We start from the raw sequence: 13825 nt of genomic DNA, 5'->3' as shown, positions 1-13825 counted from the left end.
CCCCCTCCGCGCGCTAGGAGAAAAGTGTGGCGGAAATGACGTAGTAGGTTCTCATTTTTTCGCTGCTTTCTTATTATTTTTTTTTTTGCTGTATGGCCACGCCTTTTGGGCCACAATGGCGGCGTTGTTATGGTTTTGAGCGCTCACACGTGTCGCTCTGGTAGGTTTCGTGCCGTGGTAAAGGCGCTGTGTGGGCGGGTTTGCGTTAGTCACCGTGTCTTGTTGCGCTGTGTTACCTGCACCGTGCTCTGCCGGATGTTGCGCGAGCGCGCGCGCTCCGCGCGCGAAACCACGCGCAGCGCGGCGTGGTTTCGCGAAAGATGTAAACAAGAGAGGAGTGTGGCCCAAAAGGCGGAGCATCGCCATGAGCAACGCCAACTTCCGGCTTCACTTTTGCTTCACAAAGAGTGACGTCAGGGCCTCTCCTTAGTTTCCTTCCTCCGTGATGCGCAACGTCGATCCAAAAGGGTCGCGAAGCTTCGGGCGAAAAGCGGTTCAGTATAGATTGTCACCGACATCAGCAACGGAGGCTATGGGAGCAGCGATTGAAGCGCGAAATAAAAAAGCGTTTTTTAGTTCAAGCGAGACACAGTTAGATTCATTGAACGAAAATAAAATTCCTGGTGAATTTTATATAATCGTGACGAGTTCAGAAAATACAAGTTTATTCCATTTTATTATTAATAATAAATGCATTTATATTCAGCGCCCATCGTTAGAGGGGGCGTTGGCGCCACTATCACTCGCAATGCGACGCACCTCTTGAAACGGGCAGAAAGGCGCACTCGTAAAGTTCACCTGTTGAAATACGCCCCCCTCACAGTTTGTGCTTTCTTGATTGTCGAAGTTTTTCTGAATTTGGTGACGCGGGTAGCTTCATCGCTTCTTAATCGGTTCATTCAAAAGTAGTGAGTCACGACCACCAGATAATTGTGCAGTTGTTTTCGTGCGACTGCGCCGGCCGACGGGCTTGGCGTCCGACGATAGGATCAGCTATCTACACCTAAAGCTTTCGTCGGCATCCCAAGAAAGTATGTTCTGTGCAGGGGTGCGATTTCGACAACCGTACGGCTGGCCTTTCCTGCATCGCTTTCCGCGCTGAAAGCTCGAAACGCCCATCAAGTCGAATGGCGGGGCATTTGAATGTATAGCTCCAAAAGCAGGCCAACAAAACAAATTTCGCGCCTTCGAAAACAAAATGACGTCACCTCTGCTTTTAACGGACATGGCGTCACATTATTTTTTATTCCGCCGGAAGTGTTCCCACCACATACAGATGGCGCTAAGCCCCATGAACCGCCGATGGACCGCCATGTTTTGAACGTATGGGCTCCTATGGAAGCTTCGCTACCAGATATATTTACCTTGGAATGCACTCCACGCGAGCCATGCGTTCGCGTATTCACGCTTGCTTTCCCAACGATGAGCGACGCAAGCAGTGGAAATGCTTCGTCTGCCACTGCTGCTAAACGAGCTGCCCGATCAGGGGCTCAGCGCCCCCACCGGGAGAACTTTGTGCTTCCGAATGAAATTCGTTGCCATATTATATCGCAAAATCAAAACACCTAAACAGCTGCGCTCGAAATTCGCATTAGATAGTATCGTAATCGCTGGTAAATTGTTTCATAGAAAGATTATCTAATAACCAATTCAAGAACAATGTGGTAAAAAAAAAACCACAACACTTATATTAAAAAAGGAAGGCACGTAAGGAACTCACGCGAATGCAAAGTCAGTGAGGTTTGTGGCTAATGGTATAAGTGCGGCTGCTGCTCGAAAATAAACTGTTGTTACAAGTTAGTGCCGCCTGTTTATATTTGTGTCTTATTCTGTCAATGTTGCTGATTGCACTGCTAACCTACTTTAGATACTAAATATTTGAAATGTCAAGTGGCTGAGATGTCATATAGTTAAATTTAGCACTAGTGTTACCACTGCCGTACACCAACAGTATACAATACCTGTCAGCTACAGATTTCTACACAATGACAGCGTAAATGTTGTGACTTAATCGAGCGCACCTTTCTGTCATTCGAACATCTGCGTGAACGTATTTTTTGTTATTCCCTATTTAGGGAAGAGGGGATGTGGGCACCAAACGAATCGCGCTCCCTGCGAAATGTTATTCTGCATATGTAAGTACTAGGAAGCGCAACCTCTGCCCATATTTACTCCTGCATTAGATGAAAAAAACTCCAGATATTGAACGCTGTTTTTGTTGTAGTTGCTCCATTCAATGTGTGCCTCTCTTACGAATTCCGAGCTCGATGCCTAGAATGGAGCAAGCATCCTTCGGGAATAACGATTCCCGTCTCGGAAAAGCGCACCGGGACAAAACGTGTTGCAGACGCCTGGAACCACTGCCCACACTGGCAGAAAAAGGAAGCTCCACAAATTGGTTTCGTTCCGAGAATGGTCAATTTGTGGCCTCTTAATCTAACTCCGGCGATCGTGCTTTCCTCTAAGTAAGTACGATGTGAGCAGAGGCTCCTCTCCCTTCCCGCCGCCATTATGTTCCGCAAGATTGATTGATGCCGCAGTCAGGAAGGAAACAAACAAAAAGAAAAGTAATTACAGAAAGAACCGCTAGGCAGGCGAATAAGCCCCGTACCACAGTGGAATGAATAATGCGCGGAAACGGGAGGGGAGCTTGTTTTCTTGCTCACTTGCAAAAATCTGTTTCCGTAATTATTCTGCTCTCTGGAGAACTCGAGCAGTTAAAAAGAGGGATGAAAGCTGACAGCTTGCGGGCTCTCGCGCCAGCGTCTATTCCGAGGTACTGTGAGATGTGCTGCATACGCTGATAGGATTCCTGAATATATAGGTGCAATTTGTAGCATCCGTCTAGGGTCTCATCGAAGCACTCTACTGCAGTTACATTTTCTTTAGGCTTCGCAACCATCGTTAATGTATGAGGAGGGCCAATCTGGTCTTTTGTGATTACATATATTGCGATATCTGATAGGGAAAATTGGCACTTGTAAATAGATTGACGTTCTTTCCGGCGCGCCTGCTTCTTTACATGTTCTCGCGTCATTACCATAGCAAGAAATATGTGAGTAGTTTCGCTCTTCGTGTTAACATTAATTTATCATGCCAGCTCGACTCAGCTGCTTGTGTTTTCGTGCAGTTCCTGGCGGACATGGGTCTACGCGCTTCCGGCACCGTGAATGCGGCCGCTGTTCCGGTAAGTGCGTCACGGCTTCGTTGCTTCAGCGTGCGGTGCGCAAAGCTTAAAGCCAGCGACGATGCCCCGCGTACGCCGTCTCAACCGCGTTGCTAGTCGCTTAGAGCTAGCATTTGGTGCTAGTGCCTGCTTGGGTCAGCAGTACCGTCATCTAGCGTGAGAATCATTATCATTGTAATTGTATTTCCTTAGTAGGATATTATTAGGAGTGTTACTATTATTACTATTCCGACGGGTATTAGATAAGGCGTGAGTATACAACATATCCAGACAAGTGTCACAACTGCGCGTTATGGACGTTATCACTTTGTTGTTTATACTGTACCGCTCCCAGCAAAAACTATTTCCGTAAGACGGCGGCATGTCTGTATAAGCATAAACCACATATGATGTTGCCCAAGTTTTTCTGTTCTTTTTGAAATTACATTTTTAATGGTTACATTAGCTTTCGAGAAGCTCGTATTTTGTTGATGATGTGTTATGTGGCAATAATCAGTTGCACTTTTACCGTTAGGAAGTTTTACGAGCTCTACACATGTTAAAGTAATTGTTTATGCAAAATAATGTTGCACGGAGCTGTTACTTCCTTCGTTTAGGTTGAGCAACGCGCACATTCCAGTCATTCGACACTTTTAGCTATTCGCTATGACATTGTGCTGCTGAGCTCGAGGTCTCGGATTCTTCCCTGGCAGTGCTGGTCACATCTTGATCGGGGCGAAATGAAAAAACGCTCGTGCGACCGCAACGTCATCAACATCGTTCCGGAGCTTGCCACTATGGCATGCATCGTGATAAAATCGTGGTTCTGGGACGTAAGTCCTGTAAAGATTTTGGTTCCCAACTACCCTTTGGCACTGCGGGCTTTACTGTCAGCGTAACGTTAATATGATAAAGTGAACTAGTTTCGAACATATAACATTTGACTGTTATAAAGAAACCCTGTTTGGCTGACACACAGTTAGGACAGAAGATAACGAAAGAAGTTTCGAAGCCGTTGCTCTACGAATACGAGCGTTTTGTTGAAAAATGAGCTTAGCACGGATAATTCGCGCAGTGATTAAACGAGCAGAGCACCATACTGCCTCCTAAGAATCTGAATATCTAAGGCCACTTCCTGTTGGACTAGTTGGTAGCTGTTCATTATTAAATATAAAGACGCCAAATAAACGAACTCACGCAAGGGAAGAGAACGGGACACAGCGCCACTCGCAGCTAGTTCACTCGGTTGCGAGTGGCGCCCTGTCCCGTTCGCTTCTCTTGCGTGTGTCCGTTTATTTGGCGTCTTTATATTTAATAATGAATATCTAAGTTTATATTGATTGGTGATTGGTGATGACATCGATATATTGTTGCCACTCGCGTAGCCATGCTATTCCAGAGGTTTAAACGCAGGCTGTATCCAGAACAGCCACAGTGGAATAACCTCGCAAAAAGCAATCTTTTTAGTCGTTCTTATAGAAGGTGGATTCGCATAGCATGGTGGTGCGAACGGCGTCCACGGTGGAAAAAATGAAGTACTTTTGCCTACTTTTGCGACCTTCAGTTTCGTTAAGCATCATTTATGCTGATACTTACACTTGTAACTAGAACTGTGTTTGTAGCGCGTGATTGTTTATTGCTTGTGTGAACCGTTATACACAAAACCTCGTTTGCTGTAACCGTTTAATTTCGCAAAACTAGCCTTCCAGTGCAACCAGTGCGTCTGTCACCACACAACAATGAATGCAGCTTAACTAAAGAGCCATCGATGCTTCTGGTTTCGTGCATCAGAGATACCTTTAGTAATAACATAGGCATCCAAATAAGTATAACGACCGCATGGACAGTGTAGCTAATGACATTTAAGCCCGTCAGTAGCGCGTGTTGGAAACACATCAGTGGAATCACTCTTGTTTTGGCTTTTCTCCCAAAGGCAAAAATTACTTGCAGCGCAAAGCTACAGCACCAAAGAGCACCGCCGTATTAGCCTACCCTGCGTACGGCTGGTGAATGATGCTCGGAAGTATGTTTCCGGCGCCTTTCATCTAGCTTCCGTATGTCTCGTACAACATCAGGCACGTTCTAAAAGCGGCAACATAACCCACCCTTCCATATTCACTGCCGAGTACGGAGTGTGGAGAACGCGGCCAAAAGAAGGGTCATGCAATAACGTGAGCGCTACTAATCCACAAATGCTGGAAAGGTCTTAGTTTTGGGAGACCCAGTTTCTGTTTTTCCTAGCTCATACCACGTTCCACACGCCTTTTCAAGAACACTTCATTTAAAAAGCGCAAGTTGTGTGTCCCGCAGCCGAAAGGTTACCTCGGACGATTTGAGAAGATCGGGGGACCAAGACAGCAAGCAATGAATACTGGCTCCTGCGATAAATCAGTGCTCGCGGTAAGTCTCGCTTATGGCTCGTTTTATGCGCTTCCGGTGAATGGCAGAACAAAGAAAGAAAGTTTTGTTTTTGAGTTGCAGTGCTCAGGTACAAAATGTCTGCATCGTTACGTTTACGGAAAGCAGCCTTTATTCTATCTCATATCATCATAACAACCACGATGACTTTCAGATCTCAGTTATTTTACGTCAGGTTAAAAGACAGCACCTGTCGTATAGTAGAACCGACAGTGTCTCGATGACCTCGACTGTCAGGAATTACGAACCAACCTTTCTTCGAAACAAAGCCCTTACACACGCGCGGTCACAGATCCTGTCATGCTTGGATCCACGCGTCAGTTGAGTTTCGTACCGAGTTCAGGCCGTTGCTTGTCCGTCGCTCCTCATGGCACTCTTGTTGGTCTGGGCTCTCGGCCCTCAATTTCCCGTTAGTTGTCAGGCTACGCGTTGCAAGCAGGCTCGCAACAACTCCTCCGTATGTACAGGTTTATTTATATATATGCGCCTCGCCAACAGCTTGCGCAGTGATCGACTCCAGCACTCTCCTCGCTCTCCCGTCAAGACGACCGAAATACCCTATTTAAGGAATTGGATTTACTCAATAATTCCACTTCTCTACGCCTCGGTAGCGTAGGGCCGGAGAACTGTACCAATCACAAGCGTTTTTACAAGCCCAGAACTATCTGGAACCAATGCTTAGCTCAAATGAGCCCAAAAGTTTTCTTTCGGCCACTCCTATTCGTTCCTTTCGCTGTTTCCAGTTTTTCGCTGACCACTCCTTACATTGCGGCCTCACTTCAAAGTGAACACAAGCACACTAAAGTAAACAAACGAACGAAAAGAAACAGCAACAATATAGCACACCAACTAAAGTCAGGAAAAGCAAATGCTTTTTCGGGCTTTTGCTGGTTTTACTCGCTTCCACTTTCGAATTGTCTAGTTACCCAGCCCACGCACTCGAGCACGCTGGGCACTGGAGAACGCGCCGTCTAATGTCTTGAAAACAGGCGGCGGTCTACTCTGTGTGACGAAGGCCGCCTGGGTCATGCGACTCCCACAAGGGGCGCTGCCAGCACGCGCCATTTTATCCTTTGTGCAGCCTGCGCGACACCACGGGGGCGACAACGGTGACAAGCAGCGAGCGAAGCGTTTGCCGGCATTCGTTTTCGCGCTTGTCAGTTAGAAAAATCCTGTAGGTGGGCTCTACGACCATCGGCTTCGCGACGCGCACCTGCTTGACCCACACCTACATGTCAAAATTTTTCCAAAGTCTGCCCCTGCCCGTCTGCATGTAAATAAATAAATATACAAGAGAAGGTTATCGAACTTAACAGCCTTCTTGAGAGCTAGCTTCCAGTTGCGGCATAGGGCTGGTGGCTGAAGCGAGAGACACGCGTACTTGCCAAGTCACTAGTGTGGCGTACTTCTCTCGATGATGAATGCTTGTTATGAGCGTCCCCTTTGGAACGGTGCGGCGGGTTGCGCCACCAAGCTTTTGCTAGTATACTGCCGAATGCCCTACCTAGGTTAAACAAGAAAGAGAAAAAGGCAAAGAAAAAGAAGCCCTCGATTAATTCCAATAACCAAATTTTCTGACCCCCTATTGTGAAGTTTGTTTTTCCACGCCTCCGTTCTTTGTCGCTCCCCTACTTTTCTTCCACCAATCTTCCGATCGCCTCTTAATAATCTCTATTGCGGACATGTTCATTTTCCCCCTTCTCTCGCTGAACCTAAAAGCTTCAAGTATTCCAGAGGTGTCTAAATTGACTGCTGAGCAGATATCTTCACATTGCAATAAAACATGCTCAATAGTTTCCCTAGCTTTACCGCAGCAAGCACATGCTTCTTCTTTCTTCTTATATCTCGCTTTATAGGTGTGTGTTTTAAGGCATCTTTATCTCACTTCGAAAAGTAATGAGCTTCCAGTTGAGTAATCGTAACTTGTTTCTTTCCTGATACCGTTTTTTTCCCTCTTAAGTAGTTACTCATGGCAGGCTTCTTTTCCATTGCTGCCACCAATGATATTATTTCAACGTCTCTGACTTTCCGCTTGATGTTCTTTGTTGCTGTGCTACTCACCTTACAGGCCGCACACTTGTTCGTAAGCTTCATAGTTCTTTTCTTCCACTCTGAATCAATGTTTTTCCTGTAGCTCAACACTCTCCGTGATTGTAGCTAATAAGGCGCCACCCCCTGGTGGGCTCTTCGTGCAATAACCGGTCTCCGAGTTTGTACGGCTGCCGTATAACTGGCTCGAGGTCTGTGCGCCTCTCGGAGGTGTTGTGTGGTCGGCTGTGTGGGGCTTCATGAGTGCAAGTAAAATGTTTCATATGAATCGCCGGTTTAATCTGGCCTGCTTCCCACAGTACAGGCAAAAGCAAGCTACACGCGTGATAATCTACGGGGATCGCAAAGTTGTACGTATAAACAAATAAGTAGCTGTCCACAATCGTACGCGGTTGGTAGACTCGTCTAAGTAACTGCATCGATTCGTATATCTTGTTTAGAGTGTGCACCAAATGATTGACGAACTTCTCGAGCACTATCCTTGTACTTATTCAGCGCGTCGCTATGGTTTACTTTCGCACGGAGTGTACAAGGTTCGATGTCGTACAGTAGTATTCGGCCTCGAATCTATTCACTTTCACTTTCACTTTCACTGCGGCCGCTTTCACTGCCGCACTTCAAAATGTTAAATGATAATGTCTTATCACCAATGATCTAGCAACGTTTTATGAAAGTGTCGCACTTATATCCTGCTTTTCTTTATTTTGATGTTTTTACAGTTATATTTTCTTTATATTGTACATCGCGTTGACATGTATAACGCATCGAACCAATTACTTTTTTTTCGCTTATTTCCTTCACATTGTCAATTGTTGAGCAACGCACCTGTCTAATATGTCTTGATGTGTGTTCATATATCTACTATTGCGATAAGATGTGTGTTCATATTTATATAACATTTTACCATTTGACATTATATAATTCAGTGCCGTACTTGACAAACCAGTCACTTTTCTCCAGTTCCATTGTTTGTATGTGCTCTTTTTGTTGTTCAGGTACATTTGTACCGAAGTGTAACCCACTCCTGCTTAAGGCCTGGAATTCAGGCTAGCAGTACTTAATAAATAAATAAATAAACAGCGCAAAAGCCGTAGATAGGACATAAACAGGACAAACAGAAGCGCTTGTTTTGGCCCTGTTTACGCTCTAATCCGCGTTTTACGCTGTTTGCTTACATAAATTACGAGCTACCCCTATTAGCCCCTCTACAGACTTGTTTAAGCGCGGAAGCATTCTTGAGAATCACAATGGAACGCGTAGGCGTAAAAAAGGCTGGTTTAGCCACGTTGGTCCACAAGCAGGGTTTTCAAAATGAAAGCTTTCTGGCCAGAGCAAAAGGCTTCGGAACGGTGTAGCCAGTTTAGCCTTGCTATTGTCTGTACGTTGCACGTCGTTGTTTACGGTGCGAAATTGACAGCAATAACAGGCCATGCATTATAGGGCCACGCTCAAGCAGGTAGGGCTACATATGGTCGATCTGGAAAGGTTGGAAGCAGCACGCGGCCGGCTACTCCAGGTAATTTAGAGGTGCGGAATGTAAATTTCCATAACGAAATAATTAATTAATATTTACTAAAACAATAAAATAAATAAACGGACGCTTTAGCACGTGCAGACACTAAAACATACAAGAGGGGCAAAGGAGACAAAACATCAATAACGAACTCGACTCTTTGTTCATGCAATTTCGAAGACATGTATGTATTAACAAAAAAGTATTGGACTGCGATGAAATCTGTCCTTGCTTAGCCACTAACCAGGCATGGTCTACGTATCGTCCCAAGTGGCGGTGGATGATGGCCCAGCGCTCTATGTTTATAGCGTAGCTGCTGTCTTTGCTGGGCATTTACCCTACTGAAAAGTCATCTGTGCAAACTTTGCTTTTGTGCGCAGCTGTCCAGCTCACTATGTATATAGAAGATGCCGAGGTAACCAGCTGCATCACCGAGAATTTTCGACGAAGGATCGATGAAGTGGGCGGTCCACGGCAGCGAGCGTTCAGACGTATCGCGTAGTTCAGAGTGGTATGGCTGCGTGCCGCCGCCATGTGTGGGGCCGGATCAGGGGGGGGGGGGGGGGCGCCGTCTTGAAGCAATTGCACTTGGTGGCATTTTTTTCTCGCGTATCTGTCTATCGTCTTTAATTCGCTTTGGCCTTTACCCAGCACAGTTTAGTCAGCTGCTCTACAATGAGTAACCTCCCTGTCTTTCCCTCTTTTTCTCTCTCTATTGGTTAGTCAGACATGCTGTAATCAGCTGCACACTTTCTGACACCATGTCTAGGTGACGCTGAAGGTCAGCAACAGTAAGCTAGGATTTATTCGAAACCAAGAAGTTTTGTACAGGAAGCTCGCAATGATACACACTAGCTACCCACAATGATGATTAATATGCGTCAACTTCTCTCTCTTAGTTAAAATTTGTATCTCTGTATTCTACCTATGCTTGTAATGAATCAGTTTCTATCAATCTCTTACCTGCTTTTTTAACCCCGTACTCTAAAGATCTGTTGTTTCTCTCGATCGCTGAGCAGTACACGCCCCTATCAGCTTTGAATCTTAGTTATGCTCGGAGAATGCCAGCAAACTAGAAAAAGGAAAGAAATCGAGAGGCAGACATACGCAAAGCGACAGGAAGGTGGCTGGACTAACAAGTGAAGTTTATTCATGAAAACAACGTCCCCCATGTCCGTAGTGAACATGCGCAGAGCACAAATTATCATATGCACGATAATCACTTTAACTACACGCAGCAACATTGGTAAAGAATTTCAAACTCTTTCTCAGGAACACCGATGGCGGGCTTACACACTTTTCGGTGCCAAGGTTATAGATGTGATAAGCTTTAATCAACTCACTTTCGTGCCTAGTTTTAGCCTTCCCCACGACTGATAGTTGTCGAATATGGGAGTGCCGCTGCACTCCTTACAATGTAGCGGAAGATTACCGCCTGCCTGTGCACACCAAATTATCATGCTAATGCATCCGATCAATCACACAGCGACTGGTTGAACCTACCTAAACTTTTCCACATTTTAAGGGGATACTGTACGCTACACACGTGTCGCACGTGCGAAACGTGTTTCCATGCTTGTTATTGCACGCACTCCTTCGCGAAATGCGCTGCGAAACCCTAAAGCAAAGGCTAGCAAGCTTACAAGATGCAGAACAAACCAAATTGACATCGTTTCTTGCCGCCATCTTTTCAATCTATGTGAAATACGACGCGCATACGGCATAACCATCACGTCCTTGTTTGTTTTGTACCGCACTTCGCGATTTCTTCCGTTTTTCATTTTATGACGTATGTGCGCAGATTCGACCACTGCAGTGATTAAAGCCTTGGGATGACCTGAAGTTAACAGTCTCCTCACTTGCTGGGCAGCACTGTCTTGCATTTGATGGGTACAACTCCTTTCCCTCGCATTGGACAAGGGCAAATTGGCCATACCACGCTTGACCAGTTTTGAGTTGGCGCATGGGTATGATAGTAGCGACTTGTTAGTTCTAAGATTATAGACCCACAAATACGACCATGTGTCTGAAAGTTTAGAGTCAGATCTAGAAACGTGATGGAATTATCATGCGGTGCTGAGTTGGTGAAACGAAGATGTCATGCGGATCTTGTTACATCGGGCAAACGGACAGCTGTATAAACAGAAGGTTCCAAGAACATTCTTCCATATTAAGAAACGGTGGTCTATCACATTTGGCCACATATTGCGCAGCTTACAGTTGAAAGCCCATTTTCGATCGAACACGTGTAATCTGGACAAATAAAAATTAAAAGGCTCGCCTCATTTCAGAGGCATACCTCATGAATAAATGTGGAGACGAGTGCGTAAGCCAGGTATCACGCACTACACAACAAGGAAGAAATGTTTTTCAGAAGCATCTAATTGCTAGAATTACCGCCATTCTTGCTTTACAGCTCGCCTGTCTGGTTTCGCTGTTGGTCGAGGGAATGTATGGCGCTCGGGTGTAGGCATGTGTGAGTTTTTCTGTTTTATGGCTGTTTGAATCCGATAAACTTTTAGACGTGAGCCAGCGCTTGTGTTTCGTCTCTCTCATGTGTCCGTGTGTTTAGTGCGCGCTCTAAGTAATCACAAGCAGGACGAATATAGGACGTAACAAGACAAAGAGAAGCGCTTGCATTTGTTCTGTAGGCTATTTTGTCTCATCCCTTGTATCCACTTACAGTCTTTGTATCTCTTACTCTTTTTCTGACCATGGGCTATCGACTAGTGCTTCTAATTGCCCTGCAAGACCTTGACAGGTAGCTCCATCCACAGGCAGGAGCAGTACGTGGATATTTACTTGAAGGGAATATATTAAAATTCAGTGCGATATACTTAAATGGACTACACCGTCCACGAAAGAAAAAGAAAAGCTGACTGGATCGCGCTGCAAAAAAAAATTCACCGACGAAAACGATACTGTCTAATGCGAAATTTGAGTGAAGCTCTATAGTGTTTTCATTTAGCGATAAATTAGCTGGCGTGGACAATCTGCCTCCTGTGGCACGTTGCAAACAGAGCGAAGTGTGGCGTGACTCTGGAGGTCCCGAGAGCCAGCGCGTGGTTGACGCGTGGGCGCGAGTCACAGCAGCAGCCACCGACAGATCTACCAGACGAGGAGCGCCCCTCTGGCGCCATCTTGTAGCCATCGTCGCCGCATCCTCCCCTTCACTTCCCTCCTCGTGTGTTTCATTCCCCGCTGTGATCGGCGTTCGCTTTCATCTTCGTCTTTGAGCTTGACCCATGACGCGCCTCGGCATCCTTTGTTGTCGCTGCTGCCGCCACCCAACCTTTCTCTCCCTTCCCCCTTGTGCACTGAGGTTAATGTGTCCTCTATTGAGAGACAGTTACCGCTCTGCATTTAGCCCTACCGTTCACACCCAACCAAGAATCTCTCCCTCTCCTCGCTTTCATCTTTCGATGCGCTTGTTCACTCAGTTACGTCGCCGACGCCATCGTTGGCGACGCTCGCCGCAGGAACGGGCGCCTAAGAGATGCGACCTAAAAAGTATCAGTCTGAAGCCAGAAATTCATAAAATATATCTTTCACCGCCCTTAACAAATAAATTTCTCCAAATCTTTGACCTTAAGAAAAACCTCAGCTTGGAAGCAACTCCGATTTTCCCAGTCAAATACATGTGATAAGCAGAAATGCTTTGATAAGTCAACTACTGCGCCGCTTTGAATGAACATTGTTGCAATTGAGAGAAGTTAAATTCTAGCAACGCAAGGGCACAACGCAAATAAGCGATCGAAATAAATTAAATTCCGTGAATTGGTAATATTAAAAAAAGTCGCAGCTTAGCCGGAAAGACGAAGCATCGATTGTGATAGCAAATTAGTAGACAGCCATAATACGCAAGGATAATAATTTTATAGACAGCATAAACTTGTAAACACTCGCTTAATAACTAAATTAGCAAGCGTGGTGTCAGCGCACACGGTGTAATTGCTGGGGTCAGGCATGAAAATATGGTAGCTGGCCCATGTTGTCGTCCAACTCATCTACGCTGGGGACATTGTTGAAAGGAGGGACTTGTTCTCATCGAGAACGAGGAAAATTGGATTTATTTACCGTCTGCGTGAGAACGTTACAGTTCACCAGTCTAGCATGACTTAAAAAGAATGCACACTGAGCAGCCACGCAACAGCTGCTTATAAACACTCTGTCCTCCCTAGATCCCTAGCTGAGCGAAAACGGCCATTCAACCTACGACCAATTCTGAGCGTCCAAAGTCATCGCAGGAACCCGCCTCTGAGGGGGAGGGTTTACACACTCACTTCCGCACAGGTTTTACTGACGATACCAAGGTGAGAGGGTTTTCGCAGGCACGAGTTTTGCCCTGAGCAGGCGCCTCTTGATCCCCGAGTTGACCCCGCCGACAGTGGCCGCCGCGTCTGTCCATTGACTGACGACTTCTAAGGCCCGTGCGATGGGGCCGCAAAACATTTTTTTCCAGGAGCTCCCGCGCTTCAAACAAACCGTGACTGTGACGGCGAATGCACTAACAATACTTGGTCGGCCGACTGCGTCTAGACATCCCGGCGCCGTTCGGCTGGGGACGCGGCGCATTGTCGTCCTTACAAAGCGAGTCGCCGCAACGGGCCGGGCAGGTTTCGACGGTCGCTTCCCCGAATGTCGCCAGCTCCCGCAGGTCGAACGTAACAACGGGCAAA

At 46.2% G+C, this 13825-nt stretch overlaps 1 protein-coding gene across 3 annotated transcripts in view; it reads left to right on the top strand.

Annotated features, from left to right (window-relative positions):
• LOC142580105 (CD151 antigen-like) overlaps positions 1–13825 on the top strand; it is a 501150-nt gene that overhangs the window by 262475 nt on the left and 224850 nt on the right. For 2 of the 3 annotated variants that reach the window (XM_075690901.1, XM_075690902.1), the window contains exon 2: positions 3131–3187. The exons of the other annotated variant lie outside the window; for it this stretch is intronic. The gene's annotated coding sequence lies outside the window, so the exon portion shown is untranslated. The remainder of the gene's footprint in view (positions 1–3130; positions 3188–13825) is intronic. 3 annotated transcript variants of the gene reach the window in all.

This window comes from Dermacentor variabilis, chromosome 4, assembly GCF_050947875.1.
Source record: "Dermacentor variabilis isolate Ectoservices chromosome 4, ASM5094787v1, whole genome shotgun sequence".
Taxonomy (NCBI): Eukaryota; Metazoa; Arthropoda; class Arachnida; order Ixodida; family Ixodidae; genus Dermacentor; species Dermacentor variabilis.
The sequence above is the reverse complement of the archived record's forward strand: the minus strand, read 5'-3'. Positions and strand labels throughout refer to the sequence as shown.